General features: G+C 38.1%; 1 long non-coding RNA gene across 8 annotated transcripts in view; it reads left to right on the forward strand.

Moving 5' to 3' along the window:
• LOC142040336 (uncharacterized) overlaps positions 1-26,428 on the forward strand; it is a 348,847-nt gene that overhangs the window by 94,359 nt on the left and 228,060 nt on the right. For 7 of the 8 annotated variants that reach the window (XR_012653175.1, XR_012653174.1, XR_012653176.1 and 4 more), the window contains exons 2-3: positions 8,638-8,773; positions 12,293-12,376. This is a non-coding gene — a long non-coding RNA (uncharacterized LOC142040336). Of the gene's footprint in view, positions 1-8,637; positions 8,774-12,292; positions 12,377-21,808; positions 22,628-26,428 lie in introns of those variants that run through there. The other variant, XR_012653181.1, reaches the window with a different exon arrangement.

The following is a 26,428-nucleotide window of genomic DNA, read 5'->3' on the forward strand; positions in this document are numbered from 1 at the left end:
TTAGTTAGTGACTAAAGCATTTTTCAATGATCTGGTAATAGCCTTTGTTCTCCAAAGACAAAGCTTGAGTTTTATTTATAGGCTATAATCTTTGGTACCTCTGCACGTTGTTACCTAATAAAAGATATTGTAATCCCGTCATTGACAGTAGCATGAAAATAATCTACTTGTCACTTGTTAAAAATAATTGTATGTTTTTATAACTGCAAGTTACAGATTTTTTTTTTAAATCCTCAATACTGTTCAAAAGCCATAGTTTCCCCATTGGTGATTTATTCCTAAAGCTTTTATCTACTTAAAAAAGGAAATTTCATATGTGACAAAAGTAAATTTTGTTGAGAAGGCTATTTTCTCTAACAAATAATGCTTGTTTCTAATGGCTGAACTTGTCTTGGATGGAAATAAAATCTAACAGTCTATAACAAGTTCATACTGATTTATTAGAAACTGTTAGCTTTCAAAATTGAAAATCTGTAGACTTCTATGTGCTGTTTCCTGAAAAACCTGTCTTTATTCCAGAAAAATAAATTACTATTTGAAACAACACATCTGCTGAAGGGGAGCTAGTGTGGTGAATCCATTGTGCTGTGCTAGTGAGTTTAGTGATGCTAGTATAATATGACAAGCAATGCGTTCAGAGAAAATACTAGGCTGTTACATTAAAAAAGCAAGGCTCTGAGACTGGCCTTCCTTAATTGTTAATCTGAATCAAGTTTCTCTCTCAGCCCCTGTGCTTTACTAAATTTCCTCCCACCTCCATATTGACAGTGTCATTAAAGTGTTGTCTACAGTGAAGCCTTTTGCATATGCACTGCTCTGTATCTGACCAGATGCTTTAATGATGCATGATCTATGCTCTTAAATGAGAAAAGCTTTTCATCATTCCTGAAAAGTCATTTTCTTCTTCTTTGATTAATTTTCTTAATGATGTTCAGGCTTTGGCTTACTTTAGTGTGTCATATATTCCAAAAATAGTTTAGACATTGAAACAGCTCTCATCATAAAGTATTTGCAAGTCCCTAAGCACAGGTGGAGAAAAGACATCCACTGCACTAAACCTGTTGTGAGGCTGGAAAAAAACAACAATGTAAGGGCAGCAGCTGATCTTACAGGGCAAATTCATTGGTATAAAATTAGCTGTATGAAGATGCAAGAATCAGTGGAATAGAGAGGCAAAGGAACTAATTTAAATAAATACATTAGAAGAAAGTAATTTTTTTAAAGCCCTTCCATGCTCGTTATATAAAGTTGGTATAGATAGTTCCATCTTTGATCCATAACATTTGCCAAATTGGAAATGGAGTATAGGAGTAACAAAGGGGACTGATACTGGTCCAGAGATGCAAAGATAATTCTTAATTAGTTAGAAATCTTCAGGGTTTTTGAAGTGGTATGAAGATGAATAGAAATTTTAAATGGATTTTCAAGTGATGTAGTGAGCAATAAAGTCAATTAAAGCATAATGACAGAATGACCAAAAAAAAAAAAAATCCTTTAAGCTCTCTCTTTCCCCCCCCCCGCCTTTTTGTCTGGAAACTAAAAACCAATGATCAGAAAGGTGAGAAGCTGGCAAGATGATAGGAAATCTATTGTAATACGCTGTGATGTACTACAGACAGAAATTGCCACAGGCTAATCTGGCTGTCAGACTAAATGCAGCTCCCCCCCCCCCCCCCCCCCCGCCCCCAACCACAAACACCATTCCTGCCCCTCCACCCCAGGATTCCTGAAACACTTTGATTTGTTCTCTAGTACTCTGCACATAACAATTTTGGGGATATATGTAGCCTTAAGACATAGTGAGGCTACAGAGGCTTGAGCAACCATATCTGTAATTATCATTGACATTCAAAATTATTAGTATCCATGGTAGGAGTGTAAGAATGTGGAATTTTGAATCTTTTCAGGCAATGGTCCCAATAGGTCCTAGAGGTAAGCAAATATTTTGATCAGCAGCAATATTCAGTTATTCACTGGGGAGGTTTGCTTGACCTGTAATGAAAGTATTATTATTTATATTTAATAAGTATAAATGACAACCTAGATTCACCCTATTCAGAACCTTCCTAAAATCTGATTGCTGCATTTGCTAACGGTGGTTTAAGGCTGTACTCACCATATTTCATAAATATGTATTGAGCATTGAAAAGACTATGTAATCAGAATGATGGTGTTGCATTCATATTTTGCAGACAAGTAAATAAGGCGGTCCTAATTTAATTTCAATAGAAAAGTATCGCAAAACATAAAGTACATTGTACTAATGAAACAGCAGTAATAGCCTTGGAAGACTAGTCTGTACTTTAACTGGCTATTTACCCCATGGATAGTTTTTTGTTATATGTTAGGAATGGATACAAGTGGAATAAATGAAAGATCATATAATATGAATTATAATTTGCATGAACGGGTGGTTCTTTCATGTTCTGAAGACAAATTTGGTGGTTATTAAAGTTACTAGGGCAAACAGCCAACACTGAAGTATATTTATATGTATGTTATAAATTTTTTGTGTCCTGTTTTACATGTGTATTTCTTGTCACTGAGGCACAGCCAATATAAATAACTTCTGCTGTTGAGAGAGCTTAAGCTCAGGGTCTAGAAGTTTGATCTTTGGTACCTGAAAATCTTGATGAGTAAGCCTGCTCAAAGGGCTGTCTCAGCTTGTTGTAAAATATTTGTTGAAAAGGCAAACAGTTACAAATCAGAGAGAATCTTTCTTGACAGCAGCCAGGGATTAATAGCTCACCTTTGGAGAAGAAAATGTTGGAAAAGGTTTCTGGTTTGAGAGATACACACTTCGTTCGGTGTTTTCAGGTTTATCAAAGGCAGACTCATTATAATTTACAGAATCAGTGTGCTTCTCTGCAGTTTCTTAGACTGCTATGCTTGCTAGTTCATAAAAAGTATATTCCTGAGATGAATAGTTTTATACTTTTTGCAATGAGAAAGAAACCAGATGAATAAGCATTGATTTTTCATCCCCAGTGACTGAAAAAGAAGGCAGGGACTCTGTTAGTATCTTTTACTCTTCATTTGTGTGCTCAGTCTCACTTTCTTTTTTTTTTTTAAGTTCTTCATAGCCATGTGAAGGGCTTAAGAGGTTTGTATGTATATATCTGTTTGTACTGCTGTACCATTTCATCTTTTGTGAGCAAAAAGACCAAATCCTCTCCAAAGATGTATTGGGTCTTTACACATCAAATCATGTAAATAGGGCCAGCATGCAAGCACCCTGTGGGAGTTTCAGGGTAGATTCTAGACTGATTTGTTTCTGTGTATATGCTGAAACTACATCATTACATATTCCCTTCAAAAAGATCTTACATGTAGGGTAGGTTTTTTTGTTTATTTTCCATGGAAAAATCCTGACCTTTCTTATAGAAAGGATTTTAAAATGCTTTACGAAATCCTTGAAATGTTCCAGAGCAGTATAAAACAGGCTTGAAAATGTTCTGTATGTTCTTCTTAGGAATGAACTATCTAAAGAAAAATTAGAGGGTTTTTTACATATTGAAATTAAAAGCTTCAAAAAAATTAGTTCTGATATTCCCTCAGTATCCAGTAGATGGTTCCCTGAAGTTAATACTAATTAAAACAAAATTAATTGAAACTGTAACTTTTTTAACTTTCAAAAGAGACAAGACCTTAATGCCTGTTATGAATTGCAGAAACTGATAAGATTCTGCACTTTAAGAAAATATGTTCAGGTTCTCTTCTGATGGTAACTTAATACAATTGTTTTGCATCGCTTGGAAGAGTTATTTTGGCAACAACCATTGAATTCAATCAATAATACATTGTTTCATACAAATAGGCAATCTACTAGGAACTTTTTGACATATAGGAACAGTCTAATCATTTTTGCAGAAGATAGGAGAAACTTGATGATAACCAGGTGCCGCTGGCCAATGCTATTGGGTTTTAATGTAAGAATTCCATAAAGCTTTTATGTTGTTCTGAAGTTCCCTATGTTATCTGATTCCTACCCAGGAGACTGTACTCCATTTGCATTACAGAAACAATAATACTGTCACAGAAACTGAGGTCTCAGTCATGACCTCAAAAGGTCCAAATAGTTTTATTTTACATTAATGTAAAAAAAAAAAGAGAAAGTGAATTATTTGACTGTTCCATTAATTTCTTAGAAATACCTTTGGATTTTGTTTTAATGAAGCCAAAATAAATTTAGGTTGACTAGTAGCCATTATTCAAGATTGTGTATTTCCCACTTAAGTAGGAAATGAGGGAAAGATATCGGACAACAGAAGAAATTTAATATAAATTAAGCTAGCACTATAGTGAACCAATTTGTCTTGAGTCTCGTTTATATTCTGCAAGAGGACTGGCAGTTGGCTGGTGTACTCTGTGGTATCACTTAAGTCTGACCAGTTTAAGGCAATGATCAGTTTAAAGTTCAGACTGTTTTCTGTATGTTCTGGACCTCTAAAACCTAGCAGCGACACCTCTGTGGGTAGCGGAACATAACCGTGGCTTGCGCATGGTTGGGCTGTGTATTGAGTATCTCTGGTAAGGACGTTAATCTGAATCTGTTCTGTCATTTCTGGTGTTTTGCCGGTTGGATCTTACACACCTGATCTTTATCTTATACAGATAGCACTGAACCTTTATGAACCTTGATGCTTCATCAGTTTGGATCCATCTAGAGCATCTAATTTTTTTGTCTCAGAGTTTGTGATCTTTATTTGACTAATATGCTTGTAAATGTTAATGCAGTTTCCACAAACTTCTGTTTGAGCATTGAGTGTTTATAATTTACCATAAAGTTCCAGCACAATGCTTGGAAAGGGTTGGGCTAACTCCCCAAATCAGTTAGCTGAGTTAGTTGCTAAATAAATCAAAATGGGACCTAATTAAAATACTTACGAAAATAAATATTTGCTGAGTGGATTGGTAAAGAATTTCGAGTAACTGCACTTAAGTTACTGAGTTTTAAAAAAAAATCTCTGCTTGCTCTAAGAAGTCAAATCCTGAAATGTTTGTCTAAGACAAAATATTATGTGCTCATGGCACCATCTGAGACAATGGCAAATTTCTGAAATTGTTGTAAATGTTTATTTAAACAATCTTAGTCCATCATATGCTTTTACTATGGAGGGACTTCTAAATATACTGGTATGAATAACTCTTCATTTTCTGCACCTCGGAGTGATTACTGTGCTTGTGTTGTAGCAGAAGGAGTTTTGGAGTCTTGGATCCTTCCTCAAAGAGAAACTGTGCTGTTTTGCCAGCCTTGAAGCTGATAAATACTGTCAGTGTTGTTTCTGAGTTCCTCTAGGACTGGTGGCCATATGCTTATTAAGATACCAGTATTGGTTGTACTACTGTTGTTAATCAGACAGGTCACTTTTCTCATGACAGTCTGTTACAAGCCAGTCTTAAACATTAACCAGCGGAGGCAGTATTATATAATTAATTCTCTAGGTACATTTAGCTTAATTCCCCAACCAGACCTTGTGTTTCAGCATCAAAGATGCATGGCAAATTTTATCAAAAAGATGCATTCCCTTTGAGCTGTTACTCTGTTTACAGACATTCCTAATATAATTAAGTCAGATTCATAATGCCTGTCACAAATGACAAAAGTAATTAATTCTGAAATCTGGACTATGGGACTTTATGTGGAATACATACCTTCAGGGGATTATGTCTCAAAAACATTTTGGGTCATCATTTATTGTGTCTGAGTCTAATAGCATGCCAGGTTTTGTAGGGTTTCAATTATGATATTTGAATAATGTAGGAAGCAAAGAAAAAGTAAGGTTCCATGCATTAATTTCAGTCAAAAGAGAAGGAACACTTTGCACTGGGGGCTACAAACAAACTAACTGCAATATTCTGTGAAGCCTGCAAAACAAAAGTAGGTTATGTTTTCAAAACTGGGTGAAAGTTGCTCATGCAAACAGGCAATTAAAGAAATCAATGTTACTTGCGTGCTGAAATACAATAAATGCACACCTACAAGTTTTGTTTGCGTTTTTTTTTTCACCTCTAATTGGATCAGAATGTTTCTAAGACTGTGTATGCGGTATGGTGTGTTTTTTCAGGTACTAAGTTTACAGTAATGCTTGAAACATGTGGCCAAAAGAATGAAGTCCTTCATAAGCAAAAATATATAGCTGTAACTTAAACTGCTTGCTTCAGACACTGCTATCTGCTGTAAGCACATCTTGGAACGAACAAAGTCCATGCTGGTGTTGAGTCATTTTCCCTCTCACACTTGAATTGCCCAGTCTTAGAAGTGGAACTGCTGATTTGTCCCTGTTCGTTCTTTAATCTGGTGTTCAAATTACCTTGTTCAGTGATACTGTATCCACTTTGAGGGTGGTTACATCACTTGAAGTGGTTTAGGACACTTCATTCTTTTCATTGGGACCACCAAGTGTTTAGGTGTGCTGCAAAATGACTGCAGCTGTGCAAAGAGCGGCGGATGCTCCATCTCCTCTCTCAAGTCTGGTTTAAGAAGCAGCTTGATACTTTAATCTTTTCTAAGCAAATTTTCTTAGAGGCAACTGATGTATTTTTTCAAGCACCAAAGTGGTAAACTATATGTGTGTGTTGTTCTTTCTGTTCCTGAAGACTTCAAATAAAGTCTGTCTATATTTGCTGTCTATATTATGGTGTATAGTATTTGAGATCTGGATCCACAAAACATCAGTAATCTTGGAAGATTCTTGTAACTCTATTTAAGAACTATGCTACTAGAATGGCAGGAAACTTCTCAAAAGCCTGGAGGTAGTATCTCCTGATTTAATAGCTAGAGGCAAAGATTTCTATAGTATAAGTTAGGAAAGCCTAGTCTAATATGACCAACTCATAGTTTGACTGTGAGTTTGAATAATTCAGTGTTATTTGCTTTTCTTATGCTTTTTCTTTCCTTTTTATTGTAGACCTTCTGCATATTACCAATTCCTGTGCTTTTTTATTTATTCATAACAGTTGATTTTAAATTCTGATGCATTGTAAAACCTGATTTATTGTCTTTATGCAACAATAATTAAATATGTAGACATCTAAAAGTTACACTGAGTCTCTATATTTCAAACATTGTTGCTTAAGGGTAGAAACTTTGAGCTGTGTTCTACTGCCTGAACAGATTAGTTTAACCTGCTAATGACACCTTTTCTATTTTTGCCACTTCTTGTATCATTATTAGTAATAGTTGTCATCATTATACTGGATTAATTGCTGACTGTACGTGACTAAACTGTAGTTTTCAGTTTATAAACCAGTGGTAACTTGTGAAGTAAACTGCCAGTGTGCAGCTTCTAAATCTTTCAGAACAACCAAATCTGAAAATGTCTGGCTTTGGATACTGCCTTTAGACTCTTAAATCTTGCTTGTCTGCAACATTTGGTATTTAGGGAAACATTTTTTAATGAGGATGACAGCAAAACTCCAAACTAATATTTCAAAAATGGTTATGTAGAATTAAGTAAGTAACTTTGGGGTGAATTTGTTCAGTAATATGCTTGAATAAGTAAGTCTGTGATTGCTCGTCCTTATGAAAAGAATGTGGCAAAGTACCGTTTATTGTATAAAACTGCAACACAGTTCATGAACTCCAGATCACAAATACTCTCATGTGAGAAATGTGGAAGCTACTTGGTGTGGCTTCCACTGTAGTATTGAAGTCAGAACATACTTTACAATCAGAAAAGAAAGGAACTGTATTTAAATTATTTTAAAGATAACATAGCAAATGAAAGGAAGGTTTGCAGACACTAAGAAATGGTATCCAGCTCTACAGTAAATTAAGCAGACAAAGAGGAATTTATCATGGGTGGCTTGGTGAGATGCTGTCTCTCTGGAGTATTAAAAAAAAAATAAAAAAAAATCAATGGAAACACATTAGAGACCATGTAGCAACCATCCTGTTGTCTAGGGGCATAAGCTATATGACCCAGAAGGCCCCTTCTTTTCCTGAAGGCCCTTTCTTTTTCTGAAATGTATGATTCTGTCTTTCAGTAAGTAAGCCCATTTTCCTTATGTTTCTCTAACCTTGCCCTGATCTTTTCTTTTCTGACACAGGAGTTTCACAACTGTTTCAGTTAAAAGCAAGCAGAGTTAGTGAGAGAAAATTTAATGCTTTATTTATTTATTTTAAATGGACAGATTAGACTTTTTTGTGAGTTCCATAGTAAATGCTCGGTCTAAAAAAAAAAAAAAATAAAAAAAAAAAATTGTGAGCAGCAAGCCCTCACTGTGGAACTTACTTTAGTGTTAAACCCAGGCAGCTTCACATGAAGGAACCCATAGAATAATTGTATGCTGCTGATAACTGAGAGAATTTGCATTGGTTAAGTGTTTTCCTTCTATCAACAACTGGCTCCAGGCAAACCTACCTGAGGTTCCTTTTTTCTGAAGAACAGTTATGCCCAGGGTATATACTTTAAGATGAGTAACTTTGGTCTGGGCAATTCCAAGGTGGAACAAGTTAGGGGCTAAGACAAAAGTCTGACAACGCCAGCATATTAAACTGCTGAAAGGGCTAGCACTGTAGCTGCAGCTTCTGAAAGGAATTGTCCACGTGCTGCTTCTAGTCTTTCTGTACAGGGTAAATAAAAACATGCTGCTAGAAAATATCTTGACCCTCCATCACTGTTTTCCTTTCAGTTAACAAGTGAACTAATGCAAGGCCCTGAACCACAGTGAAGGTGCAACTATACCAGCTACCACCATCCTCAGCAGTTTGTGAAGTTGATATGCCTCCTACAGAAGACTGAGGAGAATTATGAGCTTATGCCTAAAGGCAAGTAGCAAGTCACTTATACTTTGGAGTATGTAAGAACATACTGAGTGTAAATTGGGTATTTTACATTCCTTGGGGGTGTATGAATTGATTGTGGCCCTGTAAATTGGGTTTTCTCTTTTGCTTTGGGCCAGCTGATATGCCCATAGTAACTGTAGTAACTGTCTTGCTTCTTTTAGGAACTAACGCTTTTCTAACAGGCTGCTATTTGAATGGAGGGATGCTTGCTAATGGAGTGAGGGGAAAAGAAGAAGTTGCAATGCCATTCCCTTGCCTACTATATACATATTATACACACACACACACACACACACACACACACACACACACACACACTTACCTGTGCCGAGCTAAGCACAGTCCCTCCCATGGAGTCATGTGGTAAAGTGAAAAACGACAGGGAGAAATTACTATGACAACCCCACAGTGAGTATATGGAACATACAACTCACTGCAGCTTTTTGAGTTCAGTGAGTCAAATCCATAAGCAGCTGGCCTTTTTGTTTAGCTCAACGAGTAAAATGGAGTAACAGTCTGTTTATGCTCTGGAGTCTGCCTGATGTGTTTATAGGAAAAAATATCCAGCATCTGTGCCTCTATATGACTTTTTATTCTTTTAAGCATGTATAAGGAAAAGTGACAGAAACAAGATAATGGAATTTTTATATCTTCCCCCCCACCCCCAGTGGTCCTTTTCTGTATTTTAGGGCATCTAGAACTCTTTCTCTCTGTTAATGTGCCTATAATTTTTGGTTGTCCTATTTTATCCATAGCTCAAGTGACAGAGGCTATTAACCTTTGACAGTGAGTAGCAAATGATACACAATGGGTCAGCTGCAGACAGTTTACAACAGGAAGCTCTCCTAGGCAGCTACCATTTTTTTGTTATCTGTATGGTAGAATTTCTAAGTGGTCTGATGCAGCTAAAATACTGACTGTGAAATGGGTTGTGTACTGCCTGCCTTTTCCTGCCTGAAGAAGCTGCCACTTGATACACATGTGCTGGAATCCTCTGTCATTCCTTCTTACCTGCAACACTTTTACATGGGGGGATATTAAGGCGATGTGAGCCCTTAATCTTGATTTATTAAAGTATTCTTTGAGCTTCTTTGAGGTGCCCTTATCCTCAGCCAAAAGACAGTTTTTCTTCTGTTTTGTTTTAAACAACAAATAAAAACTTTAAAAGTGCTGTTGATTGCTGTTATGACTTGCTGTTCACCTGACTTAGCCATTTGTCATAATGGTCATTGTGGTCAAGTTGTAACCAGCAAAATACTTTGAGATACTACCTGTGGATTTACATTCCAGAGTAGAATGACAGTTCTGAATAAGGAAGCCCATGAATGTATTTAGGTTTTGTTCTTTTTCAGCTGGAGACCTGTGTTAAAACACATTGATGGGATATATTCTCAGGTGCTACCCTGTGAATTAAGTGTGTATACGATTTTTGTCTCAAGATGCAGACGATAACCTTTATATCAAGCAATCCTGTAGTTGAGAAAACTATTTCAGATGTTTAATGACTCATTATGTTCATGGGAGCACAGATATTTGCAAAACAAATTAAAATCGTGATTGTGAAAACTCAAGTTTTGCCCAAATATCCAGATATTTTTAAATGTTGTAAAGAAAAAATTAAACTGCAGTGACTGCAACCAAAGGAAGAAAGAATATGACTGAACTAATGCCTCTCACTTCTTGTGTTGCTAAAATGTACGTTATCTTGGAACCTGCGTGCATCCCTGTCCTGGTTTCAGCTGGGATAGAGTTAACTGTCTTCCTAGTAGCTGGTACAGTGCTATGTTTTGAGTTCAGTATGTGAAGAATGTTGATAACACTGATGTTTTCAGTTGTTGTTCAGTAGTGTTTAGACTATAGTCAAGGATTTTTTAGCTTCTCATGCCCAGCCAGGGCACCTGACCCAAACTGGCCAACAGTGTGTTCCATACCATGTGACGTCCCATCTAGTTTAGGAACTGGGAAGTGGGGGCGGGGGAATCGTGGCTCAGGGACTGGCTGGGTGTCGGTCGGCGGATGGTGAGCAATTGCCCTGTGCATCATTTGTACATTCCAATCCTTTTATTACTACTGTTGTCATTTTATTAGTATTATCATTATTAGTTTCTTCTTTTCTGTTCTATTAAACCATTCTTATCTCAACCCAGGAGTTTTACTTCTTTTCCCAATTTTCTCCCCCATCCCACTGGATGGGGGGGGGAAGTGAGTGAGCAGCTGCGTGTTGCTTAGTTGCTGGCTGGGGTTAAACCACGACAATCCCAATGCTATAGCCACAGATACAAGGTTGTATCACCAATGGTAGGATGCTAAGAAAAGTGAGGTTTCAGAGTTTCTAAGACTGATTTGCACTGTTTGTAAACAAGATCATACTCTTGAATACACTTCAATTAACAGAAGTGACAAGACTTATCCATTTGGAAGCACAGCTGTTTTTAGGGACAGAAGTCAGGGCTGTTGGGCATTGCTGGAAATCACCTTGAGTTGTGGACATGGAGAAGACAAATCTACATTGTGACTGAGAGAATGATGTGGCCTTAATCCTGAAGAGAACCTGAATGGCTTTCTGTGGTCAGATCAGGGCTGACTCCTTGGGACTGCACTGGTGGCACTTAACGTTCTGCAGCCTCTGATATTGACAGTTACGTCCACCTTTTGCGTAGTGGTTTCATAGTTAAGGCACATCACAGGATGCCTCTTTTTAATGCAAAATCCTGCAGAGATGTGAACTGAAGAATTCATCAGCAAAAATACTGCATCCTGACTGGGCAGGTCTCTGTACTTGCCTCTGATGTACTGGGCCAGACCTGCTATCAGAGATAGGATGTGGAGTAGATCATTCTCACACCTGGTCTGGTTTGGTGATTGCTGTAAAAAGACACCAGGATGTGGTAGCAAATTCTCTGCTGCTTTCCTTTGTGTATGCTGTAAAACTCTATTTCAGGACAAATTTAAAACTATGGTAATTGTGCATCATGTGGGATGCTCTTCCATTTTACTTTTTGGTAGCTGTTTGAAAGTGAGTAAATGACTTAACAGAATTAGATTCAGGGACAAAAGCATCAGAGACCTTGTCACTCTATTAATTTCTTCTCACTGGAGTTACAAAAAGTGGTGTTCAAATGTGATCTATTTATCCTCGTTTATTGTTTAATATGTTCTGCTGTCTAATTTTTAACAATCTTGTCTATGCAAGTGTGCTTACTTAACAAAAAAGCAAAGTCAGAGATGAAGAAGTCTCTTAACAGTGCTGTTCACACCTTCGGGGTAAGGGGCTGAGATGCTTATGCTAGTTAATCCCTCACTGCATGTTCAAACAGGGTGCAAAATAGGCATACAGTGCAGTAGTCTAAAAGGAAATTATTTTCTCCATTTACTATTCTGAAAGTAAATGAGTTGATTTTTCAGTGAATGTGGGATTCATCTGAAACTTACATTCTGGGCCCTTTTTTACATAAAGCAAGTAAAATCCTGAATTATTCATGTTTTTCTCATTTCTTTCAGTGGTTGGTTATCCTGGAAGGAAGGAAACTAGAGTTTGTTCTACAGGCACTCTTTCTTTATTGCTGTAATGGGAACATTGCACTGGTAATTATAGTTTTACTAATTATACTTACTCATTTTTTTTAATCCTCATAAGAAGAATATTATTTAAGTCTGGTTTGCTGTTTGACACTGTAGTTAAGTTATGAATTGTAAGCAGGAAAGAGGTCAAGTCTGTTTGTGTGATCTTGTCCCTGATGCTGTATTAGATTCCTGGGAGGTTCCTTCAGAAAGAAGGCTCAGTCAATTTTGAATAATTCAAATGGTCTACAGACCTTACACTTGTACAGTGCAAATATGCATGTTACAGGAAAAAATTGTAGAAGGATTTCTAGCCCTAGTATTGGTTGCATCTTGCTATCACAGTTGTTTTGTTTTATTGCTTTGTTAATAAAATCCTTAATGTCTTTCTGTCAAGTTAATTCTCACTGATAAATGTAGAGGACTCTATTTTGTTCTGCTTAGAGATAGTGTTTTCTTTTCTAAAGTCAGAAATAGGTTTGTTCTTTCTTCACAGAGAATATAGAGCCAGATCCAAAATGCTTCTGAAGGAAGATGACATTCTCTTTGTTGGTTTAAGCAGACCTTGGATCTGGCTTGTTATTAACAACCTCGGAATTTGAACACATCAGCAAAGTACTAATCCTAATTCTAGATTGTCATCTGATTCCTGTGGTTTTCCTAGGCAAGTTACCTTGTTTTACTCATGAAGTATTGGAGATTGAACAAAATCCCTTTAATTGCTTTAAGTTTATGTATACACTTGGAATTTATTTAAACATTTAATGTGTGCAAAATCAGAATGGCTGACAGTGGGTAAGACAAAGGGCAAATAATTATACAATATCATGACTAATTGTGTAAAGTTCAGTGAATTTTAATGATTCTTAAACATGCAAACTGAAATGTACCCAACAAAGAATTTATGTTCCATAAAAATCACCATTTAGCACATACATAAAGGCAGGAAGGGTTCCATTCACTGCCTGTAGAAATCAGGTAGCTGCTACTACATATTGCCAATATTGTTAATATGAAGTCTTTTAATAGTTGTGACAGGAGTTGATGGTGAGGCTGCAAATAATTAACTCCTGAATATCCATGGAGCATAAGAAGTTTCATAGATGATAACCACACATCAATTTCTGCAGTAGCTTTTTAACCCCCAAAGCTTCCTTTTGTATTTGAAAGCAGCCAAAACTTTTTAAAGGACAGTTCTATTATCTGGAGTTAACATGACCTCATAACATGGTGGGCTGGATCACTTATAAGAATGAACTGGCAAGACTGAAATTGGTGCGAGTGTGCTAAAGCATACCATCTGAGACTGCAAGACCTGAGCTTCGTAAGAAGTGAGTTTTCTATGACTCTGTCATTACTCTGTTTACTCTCTGTGGAAAAAATGCTTTATCGATAAAGGAAATTCCAAAAATAAAAATAACAAACTATGTCTCTTGATTGCTATGGGTGGACAGTATTAGTAGAAGAGCATTAGTCTACTCATTTGATGGAAGAAGACAAGTGCACAGCTGTTTCTCAAGAAGCTTGAATTCATCCATTGAGTTGTATGATATTAGGTAGGTGGACTCCTCTTTTCTCACTGAGAAATTTATCTCTTCAGGAAACTGGCTGAACAACCACTGGATTGCTTGCTTTCTGTAAGCTGTAATTCATATCTTACCACTGTAGTGCATGCCTGGGTATGGCAGTTATCCGATTGTCTGTTTTAAGATAGAGTGCTTTATTATACTTCATGTTAGTGGAAATGCTTCTTGCATTGACATTTGGGAATGTTCTCCCTTTACTTTTTTTATAAATGATTTATCAACTCTGTTACTGTTTGCATGGTCTTTATTATGCCTCCCAAAAGATTTTTCCAGAACCCTCTTTTGCTTAAGGACCACAGGAAGAAGATGAATGAAGTTCAAAAAGGCCAAGTGCAAGGTCCTGCACGTGGGTCAGGGCAATGCCAAGCACAAATACAGGCTGGGTGGAGAATGGATTGGGAGCAGCCCTGAGGAGAAGGACTTAGGAGCGTAGGTTGATGAGAAGCTCAAGATGACCCTGCAGTGTGTGTTTGCAGCCCAGAAAGCCAACCATATCTTGGGCTGCATCAAAAGAAGCATGACCAGCAGGCTGAGGGAGGTGATTCTCCCCCTCTACTCTGCTCTCATGATACCCCACCTGCAGTACTGTGTTCAGCTCTGGGGCCCCCAATATAAGAAAGACATGGACCTGTTGGAGTGAGTCCAGAGGAGGGCTGTGAAGATGATCAGAGGGCTGGAGCACCTCTCCTATGAAGACAGGCTGAGAGAGTTGGGGTTGTTCAGCCTGGGGGAGAGAAGGCTCCAGGGAGACCTTACTGCAGCCTTCCAGTACCTAAAGGGGGCCTATTGGAAAGCCGGAGAGGGACTTTTTACAAGGGCATGTAGTGATAGGACAAGGGGTAATGGCTTTAAACTGAAAGAGGGCAGATTTAGATCAGATGTAAGGAAGAAGTTCTTGACTGTGAGGGTGGTGAGGCACTGGAACAGGTTGCCCAGAGAAGCTGTGGACGCCCCATCCCTGGCAGTGTTCAAGGCCAGGCTGGATGGGGCTTTGAGCAACTTAGTGGAAGGTGTCCCTGCCCATGGCAGGGGGGTTGGAACTAGATGACCTTTAAGGTGCCTTCCAACCCAAACCATTCCATGATTCTATGAAGCTTAATATTTGATGAGGAATTTACTTTAAATCTTTTAAGCAACACTTTGTAACTACCGGCACATCCTTAATAGTCCCAGAAGAAAAACAAAGAAGGTAGCTGGTCTAAGTTGAATATGCATTTAATATCCTGTAATATGCACTGCAAAGTAGAGACTCAAGAAACCAGCCAGATACTTTTCCTAGGAAATCTTCAGAATATGTGACAGCAGGGCTTAGACTTGACAGTACTTCACTCAACTTTGAGACTCACATGACCCTCAGAAACTTCTAACTCTCACTGGCTTGTGTGTCTTTGAGTCCTAATTTGTTACAACTCCCAACCTAACCCTACAGTTTATCTTGTTTTAACTCCTTCATGGTTGCTGTACATATGTGTTTGCCACTGTAAGAAGTGATGCCTCTGGGTCTTCTGGCATACAGAGAGACTTCTGAATGTGTGAAGTATTATAAAACTGCTCAGAAGAGAGTTCCTGTTTTCTTAAGATCTATTAAGTAACGGAATTACTCTGGCATGTACTTCCCACTGGCCCATAATTCCTCCCTTTTTACCAGGAGAAAGCTGAAGCAGTTATTTGTTAAACCTCATAGAAGGGGTTAGTGTCAGAGCAATGCTTAAAATTGTGGATGACTTGTCTCTCAGATTGACAGGTGCCACCTCTCCTCACAGAAATCAGACTGGAAGTTGTGCTGATCGTGCTGTCAAAACAGCACAGCCTCTGTCTTTGATGGCATTGTTTGTGATGATGAGAGCTGGGATAAGAACTGCAGGTCACTAGGAGTGAGTGACGTGAGGTAGAGGGGTTCTTTTGGGTGTGAATTTGCATTGTGCCTGTACAAAACTTGCTGTACGCACTGGAGCGCATTATGTTTTCCTTCCTGCTGGAACCAAGTCTGAAGTCATGTATTGGGGTGCCATTCAGACTACTCTGCCTGTGGGGTAAATGAGGGTACTCCAGCAGTGAGCTCTCTGTGCATGCACAGTGTGCACCTAGGATTGGCAAGTGGCATGAACTTCATTGTGGGTAAAGATACAGTGTGGACATGTGATCCTGGAACCATAATGGAGTGCAGCACATCAAAGCCCCACCCCTCCTTCTTTATACCTCACTATTTGATCCTGTAAATGCACCCAATATCCTGGAATTTCTGGAAGGTGTTAATTTCAGATTATACCTATGTGAACAAAAGTGTAGTCTTAAAAGGAATTGTAACTATTTGAAAAGTTCCTTCATTCAGATAATATATGTATTTCTTCTATGTTTTTCATCTTGCAGCTGAATTACTTTAGGACTTTAAATGCTGTGAGTTTACATGTTTTCTTCTAAGAACCTGAAGTGGAAGAAACTAAGACTGAGTTTTGAAATAGCTTTGATCAAATATGCACAGTAATGTTCTTCAGGACAAATTAGGAAAAAAAAAAATCCCTTAGCTATTCAACACTGTGGTAACAGTACTAATCAATATGACATGATATTGAGACACTCCATAGGACAAGCTTTGCTCTTCTAGATTAATGTATAGAGCTTTATTCCTCAGGTGTATCAATGTATATGCATCTAGTCTCAGACCACGGACACAGATATGCATCTTTCCTCCATTTATTTTGATTAAAGTACCCTTACTTTGTATTTTGATCTGTTCCATGTGATATTTAATAGACAACAGAAAACTTAAAAAATACCTACAGCAGGACAAACAAACATTTGCTTGCAGGCTTTGTAGCTTTTCTTATGTGAGATCCATCTTGAGTGACCTGTTAGCACTTGTTTAGTGTGTGCCTCTGCATGACCATCACAGAAGTGAAATGGTACTGCTTGGTATCAGGCATATTTGTCTAAATTGCCATGCTGTGACTTACCAGAGCATTTTCTTATTGTGGGGCACTCTAACATAGTTCTGGGAACTACAAGAAAGAGAGAAAGGGAAGGGGATTCAGAGACCTGAGATCTGATAGGGTGTGGTGAAGGTAACAATCTAATGGAATAATTTCCCTGTATAGTATACATGGCTTCTGAAGGACAAGTGAGGAATGCCCCTAACTCAGTCCTGCTTACAGAGTATCAGTCAACCAAAAAATCACTACTTACAAGCAATTAGCAATGTAAGGAAATATTTTTTAGCATTGTCTTGTGTTTCCGCATTCCAATTTCTTCCTGTTTTGTTTTTTTTTTTTTTTAACTGCCTTCAATATTTTCCACAATCCTGCTGCATTATGTTTCATTTTCTTATCATCTGTTCTCAGCTCATCTCTATTCAAATCCTCATTTAATCTTGCATGCTCCCTCCTCCCTGGTACTCTTCCTCTGATTTCTTCTGTGATCATTCTTTTTCAGCCTTGATACTTCTGGTTTTTTGTATGCTTTAAGGAGAGAGAAACTCATACTTTCTGGATGTGGCACAGTATGAATTTTGAGTTGATAACATCCTTTTAAGCACCATTCCAGATCTAGATATGCCAACTTTTTCTCTTGTGGTAGGGACTGTGAGTGCTGCAGAAGCTTTAGAAGAAATTTCATACCCAAACATTTGACAACAGCAGCATTATTAAAAATAACTCACCTAATGGATCACCTCTCAGGAGAGATGAAACTAAAAGTAATGCAAGCAAGTAGTCTGTGCAAGAAAGGTAAAAGATCCAAGAGAACGAAATTAATAGCATCATTAAAAAAATAAAATTCTGCTTCAGTGCTTTTAATTTGTAAAGAAAACAGGTTAATGATAATGTAGACAAAGGGCAAGTTGTTATTGGTTTCTCTTTAATTAAAATCCTTGCAGTGAGTACAAAGCCATGGAAGCACACTAGAACAGAAAACCTCAGCATCTTCATTCTTTGATTATTCACAGAAGAGGAGGATCATGACAGAGCAGTTTTCAGTTTCTTATGTCCTTGGTATTCCCTGACACAAGGCTTAAGAAGCCAGCTTGTTTCCCGTGTTTGCCCGTGAATAAATTCTATCTATGAAAGAAGAGGGTGGAAAAGGGCAGTATTTCCCACACATCTGCTTAGACTGCTGAGTTGCAGGAAGGTAGGCATTACAGCTATTTCCTTTGCCCTGGGCCTGGGGGCTGTGCTGTAGTGGGGCAGGATTATTGAGAGATTGGAGATTTTTGGGTGCCAAACATCTTAAGCATCATTTCTGAGATGCTCTTTAGAGGCCTAATTCTTAGAAGTGCTGGATTACTGCCTTTTCATGGCATCCTATTCATGTACTTCGTGACATTTTTAGTGGCTTTACTGCTGGTAAATTCATCTTACCAGTCAGAGCTGGTTAGCAAAAGAAAAGGTAGAAGAACTTGGTAATGGTTCATCTTTAAACCTCTTCATACAAATCTACATGATTTGGGAATTGCTGTGTTAAAGGATTATTTATTTTATTTTTTTAGGATTTAAACTCTGCCTTGAATTTTTATAACACCCTTGAATAACAGCACATACTTAGGTGTGTCAGAGATTTGGGATCTACTCAAAGCAATGTTTTGATAAACTTTGGACTTAAGCTCTTAGAAAAAACAAAAGTATTTGTGCACCAGGAGGCAGAACATGTGTTTTAGTAGTTATCCTCTTCTAGCATTTTAGAGCTCTTGTAGTTTTGCTTATCTGCTGAGCTACACCCAGGAAAGAGAAACAAATGGTACTTTCTAGATAGCCTATTATTACGTGAACAAATATCAGAAGGAGAAGGAAAGATTAAGTCTGCTTCTAATCTTATACAGTGATCATACTTTCTATCAAAGCTGTTGTAAGAGGAAGTTTCTGATGATACTGGTTTGGTTATCGGGTATATAGCTATGGTTATGGTTCTGTGAGAGGCATCTGCAGCTACAGCAAGCTCGGTAGATGACTGGGCCTTTATAAAACATAAATGTTTGTGCCTTGTGCATGCACATGGATGTATGTATGGGGAAAAATATTCTTTTAAGTAAATGCATTTCAAGGCCATTCTGGTAATGCTGTCTTACCAAATAAATTTTTTTATCCACAAGACTGAAATCAAACCATTTTAATAATTTTCCTGTAAATCTCTCCTTTTAGGAACAGACATTGAGACTATAGAGAAGAAGGTTAAACGTGTACAGTGATACCCTATTAAGACTGGACCATCTGTTGTACTTCAAAACCAAGCTATTTTAAAACTGAATAACATTCTAAAAAAAAAAAATCCGTCAAAATGTTTTCACCTGACTACATGTAAAAATTGCTGCAAAAGGGGTCGTATTACTGTTTTCAGTATTTCAAAGGGGCTTTTAGGCATTTAGATGTGCATCTTCTGCTTTTAGTTATATTTAGGAACTGATGGAAAGAAATATGTATTTGTTTGTATAGTTTGCTGAGGTACCAATCATGGTACCAATTGTGGTATCAATTGGGATTTCACATTTGAGTACTTTGCTGAATCAAATCTTTTAAAGTAGCTTATCTTTTCTAAAATGCTAGCAAATGCTAGCTTTGTGCTAATGAAGGCTTAATGTTTGATTAACAGGTTTTCAGGAGAGTGAAGTGTTAACGCTTTTCTGTGGCTACATTGAGGTATAAAGTCAGATCTGACATGTTATAACTGCAGCATAAGATCCGAGATTTTTTTTTAAGCTGCATTTGTTGTTTAGGTATTCTGAAGATGATCTGTCTCCAATAAAACTGGCTAGTATTGTGGAGGAAAAATAAGTATTCATAAGTATTTAGGCGTATATAAGTGAGATTAATTACACATTGTAAACGTAGAGCAGCTGGTCTGAGTGTCCTCTTGCTTTTCACCTGTCTTGAAAACGGCTTTTCCTGTACTGACAGAGCATCAGCATCTCCAATATCCAGTTAGTGTTCTCCATCTTTTCTGCTTCTTTTTCTGGGCATTTGAGTACATTCAAGTATGAGTAGCTTATGTCTATTTTGTAAACTCTTGGAACTGAGTCCATTATAAAAGCTTTTGTTATTGACATGGTTTAATGTTGCTTTTGAATATTTTAAGAAGTATCTCTGCATTAGGGGTGCACTAGAGCAACACTGAAAAGATTTTTATATAGTCAATCAGCTATAGAATATGTTCTAATTCTTATTAAATACTCAGATTTTATTGCAGAATAAAAAGTCTTAATAGTGTAGTTTGTCTATACCTACTGTATCTGTGACAAAATCTAAAAATCCTTAAAAGATTGTTTAGATCAGCATATTTTTGAGAGATATAAAGGAACTGCCTATACTGAAAGCTAAGCAGATTCCTATTGTTTGAAGTATTTTTTTTTTTTTTTCCCTTCTACTATGCAGAAGTTCAAAGGTGTTATACAGACAGGGCAATCATTTTGGGATGAGCCTGTCTCCTGAAATTCTTGGTATCTTTCCCTCTCTTATAGAAATGAAAGTTTTCTCCCCTTTCACATTACATCTACCAGCCTGCAGGCATGTGGTTTCTACATGACTTGTTTCTCAAGTAGTGTAGTCAATGTTGCCTGTCCCAAAGGGTATGTGAGGAGAGGGCAGTGAGGAGGGCAGTCTAAAACTGGTGGAGAGACAGGAAAAAGAGGGCAACAAGTCTTATAGATCTGTTCCCCTCCATTCTCCCTCCCCTCTGTCTCCACAGTGTCCATTAGGGCCCTTCACCATTAAGAAATGTTGACTGCTTAAGGCTGTATTTCCTATTACACTAGGGCTATTTTCTTCTTCCAAAAACACACAGTGATTTTGGGAACTTGCTGTGTTTTTCAGGTGGGCAGTGAGAAACTGAAGTCTCAGTGGACAGTGGCATTCAGGCTTTTTAGTGCACTGTCCTGTAAAGGTACTAGAGTTAGCTCAAAGTTGTCTTTTGTGCTGGTAGCAGTCATGGTGTCAGCTTTTGAGCTAACTACTCTAAAGAGAAGCTTCCTTTGGGTGTCATGGTTGTTGGTTCTTCTGCTTCCAAAACCTAGACTAGTATTTTGGAGACATACCAGGCAATTTGGGGACTTTGACAAATGGACTTTGGTGATTTACTGGGAGCACTTAGGAGGTCTGCTGTCACCCTTCTGCATTCAGACCTTGCCAGAAGTTCCCGCCCCAGAAGAGTAAGCTGTGTGCCAGTGCTTCTGCCACTCTCATTCACAGCTTAGCATTTCAGTTGATGCTAAGTTGGTACTAATATGCTGTGTGGTGAACGTGGGGAGCAGGTTTGTATGCATGTACCCTGCTGTGCTCTAGTGAGGGGGCAGTAATTTCCTGCAAAGGGGTGAGATGGACACCTGGGAACCTAATGTCTTTTGAAAGTGGTACTTACCCACTTCAGTTGCTTAGCTGGAAAGCTCTTTGCAAAATATTTATCCAAGTGACAATATATCATAATGCTTATTGTGTGTTCACTATTGCTGTCTTGTGGGTTAATAAGGAATAAGAGAGAGAAAGTGGGGGAAAAAAAAAAGGACTGGAGCAGGAGAGAAAATGGAATGCTGATAAGGACAAATGCTGATGTTGGCAAAGAGGTGATGTAATTGCACTTTGATAAGAGACATTTATGGGTTATGAAATAGCTGCAGAAAATCTCAGAGAAGTAATTGAACCAGACATCTTTCAGTTCTGGTGATCTGTGAGCAAAAGATCCAATACTCCATGGTTTATACAAAAATAAGTTTATGCTTCATTGTATAATACAGATCTAATGATGAGCTGACTTTCAAATTATACAACATGCACTTTTGATATATAGCTATACAGACTGAGAGGTTTTTGTTCTGAATTTTAAATTTCTAGTAGCTTTGGATTCCTTCCTATCCTTGTCCCTGTCTAATTCATGTTGTTTCCTTCCTCCATAGAGACTTATTTCTTATAAAGAAGATAAAAGACCCAGAAAGATTCACATACGCCTAGCTCCTTGGAGGGCATGAAATAAGACCAACATAAGTGGAAAGATTTCTTTATCAAACTGAGTAACAGACAGACTCAAATTAAGAATTGGAAATTATTTTCTAGAAACTTGCTGCTCTGAGCTGTTGATGGTCTGGACCCATGAGCTCCCTGCTCATGAGCAGTAATGGCAGCAGTAATTTTAGAATTGGCATGAATGAAATGAAGAAAGTTCCCAACCAACTACCAGAGAAAAATGCAAAAGCACGTGTGCCTTTTCTGTCTGCGTTATTTCAGACTCTCATGTTTTCTTGTTATAACATTTCCATTTGATTGCATGGTAACATGAATTCTCTTTCCTTCTTCTACTTACAGTTTATAGTTAATTTTAAAGTTATAATTACACTTCTTTTAAATGCCTCTGGACAAATCTTCTAGATTTGGATGACAATCAAATACAATTATTGTTGAATTCAGTCTGTGGGAGCAAATAAGTCTTTATAATAAATACTTCACTGATGACACAAGCCTCATTACTTTCTTTTTTTTTCTTTTTTCTTTTCAGTGCTAATTGTTGTTGACTACAACTAGTTGGTTAAAAGGAGCACTGTTTCCCACTGTTTTCAGGAATTGGAATCTATTCCTTATTTGCTAAGGGATGAAGATTACAACAAAGTGATAGGTCTGGAATACTGTCCTATGTGCAGTAAATTTGTACAAGGGAGCTATAGAGCTATGGAGAAGCTTTTATGAAAGCCCTGAATTTAGTTTCTGTGTTCTCAGCCATTCCTTGTTTCTGGGATTCATTTAAAAACAGTATATATCTTCATCCTTCTATTGGTTTAAGAAATGCTTCTGTACCAAAGTCTATATATGACATGAAAAGCATGCATTTCCTTCACAGTCGTAACAGCAAGAAGTCATTTACATGGTTGTTCCTTCTAGGGTATTCAGTATTATTTTGGAAATGTAAAGGAGTCATCTGGTTACGTGCAATTTTGTTGATACTGATGGAACATGCCCTTTTCCAAGACAGATTATGCCTTCTTGCTTGTACACCTGTTAATATCCCCTCAGTCTTCCCTTGGCGTAGTTTCACTGTATTACTCTAATCAGGAACCTTTCATTTTGCCCCTGGCAGTGCTGAGAAATGCAAATATTCAAATTTGATGTGGCAGCTTGGTTACCTGCCTGTTGCTAAAGTCTTAGGGATATAGCCCATAGGCCTGTATGAACACTGAGGTTAACACAGGAAAGAAAACGTAGGTGTGTTGAGTGCACATCTGGAGAGTTCTGGAGGAGTGAGTACTGTGATTTGCCACTGCTTGCTGTAACTCAGTATATCATTCAAAGAAACATTATTTGTGTTTAAACCTTGCTAATGCTATAAATGGGTTTGCTGTTTTACCCAAGGAAGCAGTTTAGCCATATACTGTTCTGACACTTTTCTTCACAAACTAAAACTCCTGATAGTTCTAAGATATTTTTTATGCTTTTCCTTAAGCTCTTTAAAATTGATCCATTTCTACTCTGTGATCAGATCCATTAAATGGTGTATAACTGAAACCATAGCAGGGTGTTCAGAACTGAACCAGTTTATAGATTTTCAAAAGCTGTATATATTTACCATCTTCTGTTGACTTGTGAATCATTGGTCCCAACGCATTTCTGAGAAGTTGAACATCAGCTGCTTATTTCATACATATACCACTGTAGATCAGTCTATGTTTATTTGTAGACAAACCCATGGGTTTTTCTGTTTAGTTTTGTTTTGAGATTTTTTTCAGTTATTTTAGAGTTATGTAGGTATGTAGGGCTGAGCAAATAATCTGTTTCAAAATATGTTAAAAGTTTTCCAGTGTGGGGAAAAATGAAGGACAAAGTATATAATCTGTGAGATGAATTGTAACAATGGAAAATATAATTACACCACAAAGTAAGATACAAAACAAAGTGAATGCAAGGACTTGTAATTATCTAATTATCTAATGATTGAACCAAGGTCATAATGGTAAAGAAACAATAAAGATTGAGGTAAATCATAGAATTTATTTATTTATGTTCCTAGCTCATGTTGCCAAATGTACCTCCTTTGCTGTCCCATTCATGTGGTTGATCTGCACTGGAAACCTGTGCTCCTGTCGAGCAGAATGTCAGCTCATGTGGATGTTGCAGGGCAATGGTACAGGAAAGTAGCTTAGACACTGTTCCTGCTGGTGATTTGCTTCAAAAATGGTGTAGAAGAAAGCTACTGTCTAACAAAGCCAGTGGAGAGCTATGAAGTTTTAAAGAACTGTAAATACAAATTTAAAAAAATGAGTATTCTGTATTTTGAGCAGCTATTTTGGATTTCTTTGGCTCACATGCCCTTGTGCTGATTACTGATACTGTAAACGGGAAGAACAGGGAATGACCAGTAATTCAAGTTAAGGCACACACAAAAGGTCACAGTAATAAACTTTACTGCCATCTTTCAGAGGTAAATGAGGCACTGAAATGTTGGCTTCTCTTTCTTGTGGCAAAGATAGAAACAAATTTAGGATGTGCCCTTTCTTGTTCTGATTTGTTTGACATGAACACAAGCTTATTTAATTAGCACCTTCTAAACATGTACTTATCAGTGGCTCTTTTTAAAAGAAAATATTAGTTTAAAAAAATTTGGCTGTCGGTCCTTCAAGCTAGCAAACTGCTAAGTAAAGGCAAGACAGACAAGGGAAAGCTGCTTAGATTTAAATATATTCATGAAGGAAAAGCTAAAGAAATCTGGGACTAGGAAGCTGACTAAAGGAGAATAGCACTTAGTTAAATACTCATATGGTTCCCACAGATTATTAAAAAGCATATGGCTTTTTGAGCTAACAGTCTGGGTCCTGTGGGTTTGTGCTATTAAGCAAAAGTGTCCTGGGAAAGGGAAGGGAAATTGAAGGTTCTTTTTCCCCAGACTGCAACTGCTTGCCACTGAGCAAAGCTTGATTTCATTCAATCTGAGTACTGGCTTGGATTTCTGAGAAGGAAATTTTGGTAGCCTGCCTCATTCATCAACAATAATTTAAGGTGCCATCACAGAGGCAAGAGGGCTTCTTATTATTGTTTCCTGTATTTTATGATGTTGGCACTATTCCTGAAATAATTTGAGAATTTCAGATATAATAATATTTTGGATTGTAGAAAAGTAGATCTCAGCAATGAAATTCATATTTTATCTAGGTTTTGGTAATGTGCCTCTCCCTCAGTAAATACAACTTTTTCTGGAAAGGAAGTCCTTACTCTGAACAATAGCATCATTATGTCAAGTACTTCTGTACAAAACTAAAGTATAGCAATTAGCAAGAAGTGAAACAAATAATGTGAATGCTCTTATAAACTTCTATGGACTATCAGCAAAGGACTTTAAAAGCACAACCTACTGAACTGCAGGTCCTTAAAATAAGCAACTTGAACATTTCTGTGTGACAAAACCCATTTTTTGTTCTCTGTAGACATTTTCCTACCGCGCTTGCCAGTGAGAACTCAAGGAAATATTTAGGAGATGGGCAGATATAGAAACATAGAACCGTTTAGGTTGGAAAAGACTTTTAAGATTGAGTCCAACTGTTAACCTCACACAGCCAAGTCTACCACTAAACCGTGTCCCTAAGTGCCACATCTACATGTCTTTTAAATACCTCCAGGGATGATGACTCAACCGCTTCTCTAGGCAGCTTATTCCAATGCTTGATAACCCTTTGAGTGAACAAATTTTTCCTAATACCCAATCTAAACTTCCCCTGGTACGACTTGAGGCCATTTCCTCTTGCTTGCCAATATGATGCCCATTTACAAGAAGGGTTGGAGGGAGGATCCAGGGAACTACAGGCCTGTCAGCCTGACCTTGGTACTGGGGAAGATTATGGAGTGGTTCATCTTGAGTGCACTCACATGGCAGGTGCTGCTTGACCAACCTGATCTCCTCCTATGACCAGGTGACCGCCTAGTGGATGAGGGAAAGGCTGTGGATGTTATCTACCTTGACCTCACACCAAGGCCTTTGACACTGTCTCTCATGGCATACTCCTTGAGAAGCTGGTGTTTCATGGCCTGGACAAGTGTACTCTTCTCTGGGTGAAAAACTGGCTGGATGGACAAGCCCAGAGGGTTGTGGTGAATGGGGTGAAGTCCAGTTGGCAGCAGGTCACAAGTGGTGTTCCCCAGGGCTTGGTGTTAGGCCCCGTTCTGTTTAATATCTTTATTGATGATTTGGATGAGGGGATTGAGTGCACCCTGAGCACGTTTGCAGATGACACCAAGTTGGGAGGCAGGGTTGATCTGCTTGAGGGCAGGGAGGCTCTACAGAGAGATCTGGACAGGCTGGATCGATGGGCTGAGGCCAATCGTATGAAGTTCAACAAGGCCAAGTGCCGGGTCCTGCACTTCGGTCATGGCAACCCCATGCAGCGCTACAGGCTTGGGGAAGAGAGGCTGGAAAGCTGCCCGGCAGAGAAGGACCTGGGGGTGCTGGTTGACAGCCGGCTGAATATGAGCCAGCAGTGTGCCCAGGTGGCCAAGAAGGCGGCCAACGGCATCCTGGCCTGCATCAGAAACAGTGTGGC

This window comes from Buteo buteo, chromosome 16 (genome assembly GCF_964188355.1).
Source record: "Buteo buteo chromosome 16, bButBut1.hap1.1, whole genome shotgun sequence".
Lineage (NCBI taxonomy): Eukaryota > Metazoa > Chordata > Aves > Accipitriformes > Accipitridae > Buteo > Buteo buteo.